Source organism: Euprymna scolopes, chromosome 11 (genome assembly GCF_053919585.1).
Source record: "Euprymna scolopes isolate OS-2025 chromosome 11, ASM5391958v1, whole genome shotgun sequence".
Classification (NCBI taxonomy): domain Eukaryota; kingdom Metazoa; phylum Mollusca; class Cephalopoda; order Sepiida; family Sepiolidae; genus Euprymna; species Euprymna scolopes.
Window position 1 is genome coordinate 27,809,764 of NC_136492.1, and position 5,000 is coordinate 27,814,763.

The window sequence follows — 5,000 nt, forward strand, 5'->3', positions numbered from 1 at the left end:
CAAAAAAATGATTTGGGTGTCATTAGCTAGAATCGTAACCAAAACATTTAGTATTCCAGCTGCATTTCCTACCGTTTGAGCTATCGACAGATAGGTGAGAAATATTTCTAATTAATCCACGTCAAGTTATGAATAAATTTGCACATGTGACACAAAAAAAAATATAGAAATATATCGGCAAGTTTAAATGAATATTTTGCATTTCAAGTTGCCGACATCCCGTTGTATGATTACTATTTCCTGTTAAGTTCACTGTTATGTGACCAGTAGTTCAAAAAGTTTATCGGTTAAATATTTACACGTCGGCACATACATACATGATGATTGCAACGTCTTGTCAGACGAGTGCCACTCCCTCAGACATTTAAAATCCATGAGCCCAAATGCCTGAGGGAGTATCTATACAAATATGATGTTACAGAGTCTTAGCTTTGTACGACAGCTAAGTCTCTCTCTCGGTTACAAAATGTTCAGATCCAGCAACAAGCAAGAGCAAGATAGCCAGCAACAAATTAAACTGCAGACCAGCTTAAAGCGGGTAATGGTCTTCCGCTTTATGTTTTTTTTTTTTAAATCAGAGATTTGCTTCTCCTAGAAAGGTTGCCTTCACCACGGCTTACGGGAGCCCTCTCCACCCCAATACACATATACACACACACACACACACACACACACACACACACACACACACACACACACACACACACACACAAATATACACGGTGCTAGTTGGCCGTTGACCCAGAAAAAGAGTTCATTCGTCCATACATACATACATACATACATACATACATACATACATACATACAGCTACTGTTTTATTTATATAGATTACTTTTGTGTGGTGTTTCACTTATTCCAACAAAGAATAGGACACGTTCTAAAACTCCATAAAACGCAAGGTACAGTACATTACTGATTAATTAGATGACTGACACAAACCAATAACGGTGAACTTTAAAAGATATAAAAGACGGTTGTTCATTAGTTATTTGCCCGTGTTTCTCTTTCTTTCACATTCTTTGTGCTTCTCTTTTAACAGCATTGGTGACGTGCGAGCAGTTGCTATTCGCGACATTATTGTTGCTGGGACAATACCTACGCATTCATACCAAGTAGAGAGAACCATTGGTGGAACAAGATGAGGAAATAACCTGCGTTATGACGTCAGGCAAATCGGATAATCCAGCCACGTGACTTTAATAAACTAACTAAAAGCCACGTGACCAATTGTTTGTCACTATCAATACAGAATGTATATTTATCTCGCCCCCTCGGTGAGAAGATGTGATACAAGGTTGGCAAAGTAGGATTTGAAAAACCAACGACCTATAATATGGCCTGCATGAAATGTTTGGGGAGACTCGTCGGCAATCCCCGGTTGAGGCGCCTCAAGCGATTAGCAATAAACTAATCCTTTCTCAAGGGGTGAAAGGTAAAGTCTGTGAATATTGACCTCCTTGAACTTCACGGGACTTTAAGGAGCATATTTCAGCCAACAGAGAACAAAATATCTCAACAATGGGATTGACTTCAAACTTAAATCCCTACAATGCAGCCATATATATATATATATATATATATATATATATATATATATATATATATATATATATATATATATATATATATATATAGAGAGAGAGAGAGAGAGAGAGAGAGAGAGAGAGAGAGGTACATGTAGTAAAAAACAAGGATAAAAAGTGCTCAATACGTCAGTAGAGCCAAAGATGTTTTTAATAATTACAACCTCAACTATATATATATATATATATATATATATATATATATATATATATATATATATATATATATATATATATATATATATTAAAGGGGATTAGAACAGTAGTCTAAAGAGCAGATTGTATTTTAATGTGATAGTAAAATTACTAATTTAATTAAAATTCAAGAAAAGAGCAGTGCTCTTTGTAATTCAGATATATAATAAGCTCGATAGGCAAATATCCTAGAGTTACTTTAATATTTAGTAATGTGATTGATAATTTAAAATTCAAATTAGAATTAAAAATTACAAATCTGTTTCATAAGAAGGAACAACAACAAAGTTAATAATTTGTACGATCGTTTCGAAAACGGTGTTTTTATTCCGATAGACATTAAGTCATGGACAATAATTTTGACATATATTTTTTTTTAAACAAAGTCTCCTCATCAGCAAATGTATTGGGTGTTTTTTTTTTATATATATAAAAGACACCATAAATAAACCTAGCATTTTTTAAGTAAGGCAGATGTATCTTTTAATTGTTCGCCTTTTGAAAACCGTAATTATCGTCAAAGTATTCATTTCGATGTTAATTTTAGCTGCAATCAACACCCAAATGAATGCTTTGACGATAATTACGATTTTTAATTTTTAATTCTAATTTGAATTTTAAATTATCAATTACATTATATATATATATATATATATATATATATATATATATATATATATATATATATATATATATATATATATATATATATAACACGGAAATTACATAATTGTCGATGCAATAATTTATTTCAACCTTATGGTATTTTCAAGCATCTAAACTAGACAATTACATTTTTGATACTCCGTGTTATATCTTTATGTTATTGCTCTGTTTACCACATTGAGCTCTCATACCCGGATTTCCTCCTGGAAATATTCCATTATAACACTATATATAAATATATATATATATATATATATATATATATATATATATATATATATATATATATATATATATTGCCTGGTTTGTCCAGCAAGTTCGTTGATATATTAGGCCCTACGCTAGTAGGTAAGAATTATGTAAACTAGTGTAAATTTCAAGATTGCCATTGTTTCAGGAATTTTGATTCAAGATGGCGGATTCAAATTTTACTAAAGCTATTAAATCTTGTCGTGGCGGCGAGCGAAGATGAATCCAGTGCATGTGACATGATTTATACAAAGTTCAGGGGCAATTCTCTCGTTAAACAACTAGAAAAAAAACCCCTGAATATTACATAAGAAACAATCATATGGTTGGGAATTGGGATAGAGATTCAATGCAGTTTGCCCCGAGGAAGCAGCCGGTTCATGTGTACACGCAGTGTAGGAATCTTAAGTTAATTTCCTCGAGACTATCCGTTTGTCGACCAATTTTTAATTAAATGGGGAAATTAAATAATAAAGAATTAATCGCAAGATTTATTTTATAAGAAGTTTATCTTTGTCTCTTCCTTCGTGAGTTAATCTCTGTCCTCAATAAAACCTTTAAAATAGCCAACAGATCTGGCGAGTTATTTGCTTGAGTTAAACAGCAGCTAGACGATGCAGGGAAACACGAATGAAGAATGGAAAGCAGACAGCATACGTATGTAAAACGGTTTTTATTTAAGTGAATCGTTTATTGATCACTCACCAGCGATAACGCACAAGTGAAGCGCGTTTGTTGTAAAAGCCATGTGCTACCCTCTTTTAACGTTGTTCATTTAATGTTTTGTTTGTGACTTTGTTAACATATGTACTCATGCGGCGCAATCTCAACTGATCTCGGAGGTAATGCCTCTCCTCAGTTCATGAATAGTGAGGAATATACTCGAGATTTTCCTGCAGATAAAAAAAAATCTAAAGGTTCAGTAAAGGGGCAAATTATCTAATATCGTATGTGTAAAGTTGGATATTCAAATTCATAACAAACAAGGGGAATACCCGTCCCAGTACGGATAAAATTGATCCCGCGAACAGAAAGGTTTTGCACAAATTTTACGCCCCCTCACGAAGATTTAAATAAACATATAATGCTATTAAACCTTATGCCTAGAATCCTTATTTCAGTTTTCATCAGAATCTATTGCATGATGTCGCCGGAATGTTATTTAATCCGGGTTCATAAAACTTTGATCCGGGCCTCGGTATGCTGACATATCTTTCAATGGTTGCTTTTAAATTATTTCTTGTAGCTCGTTTTGTGGTGTGAACCCTGTGTTTAACATGCCCTCATCCCACCAAAGCGAAAAATCCATGGGGAGAGGTCAAATCCGGTGAGTGTGAACAGTACTCGATACTTCCTCTTCGTCCTATCTGTTTCGCAGGTGACTATTAAGATATGCTCTTACGTCCTGATCATAGTGAGGAAGTGCTCCATCCTGCTGGAAGTGCCATTCTTCATTCCTAAACATCTCTTGGGAACGTGGCAGAGCGCATTCATGTAGCAAGTTAAAATAATTTAAAGAGTGTATACATTGGGACACCGTATATATATATATATATATATATATATATATATATATATATATATATATATATATATATATATATATACGAGCAAACAGTTAATAAAAAATGTTAAAATACACTTTGAAATAAGTTAAAAACATATTTAATCTGAAAAAGAAACACTAGATAAGTGGATAGTCCTTAATCCGCGGAGTTTCGAAGAAATACTTTCCTTCTCATCAGAGGGTAGGAATTAGCAAAATGCGGGATCGGATTTTGCATGCATATATATATATATATATATATATATATATATATATATATATATATAGTGTGTGTGTGCGTGTGTGTGTGTGTGTGTGTGCATTAATATGGCAGTATTAACAAATAACACATACAAAATCAGGAGGAAATCACCAAAGGCTAAATGTGTGAATGCAATTATTGCGATTATTTTTATATCTCATTTATGTTAAGTTTTATCGCCATTAACACACTTTTACCATTACTAAACTTTACCCATGCAACGTCACTATTGAAACGAATACCGAGAATATCTAAACGTTCTATTATATGCGTATTTATATAAAATAGTAAAATCCTATATACACACTTATGAGTGTGTGTGTGTGTGTGTGTGTGTGTGTGTGTGTGTGTGTCGATATATGAATGTGTTTGTGAATGTGTTTGATTGGTATTTGTATTTTTTCTTCAGTTTATTCACAGCTAATCATAAGATTCAAAACTGAATTGGAATTGGCATCGTGTAGAAATAATGAAATATATTCAATGTTTCTCGTTT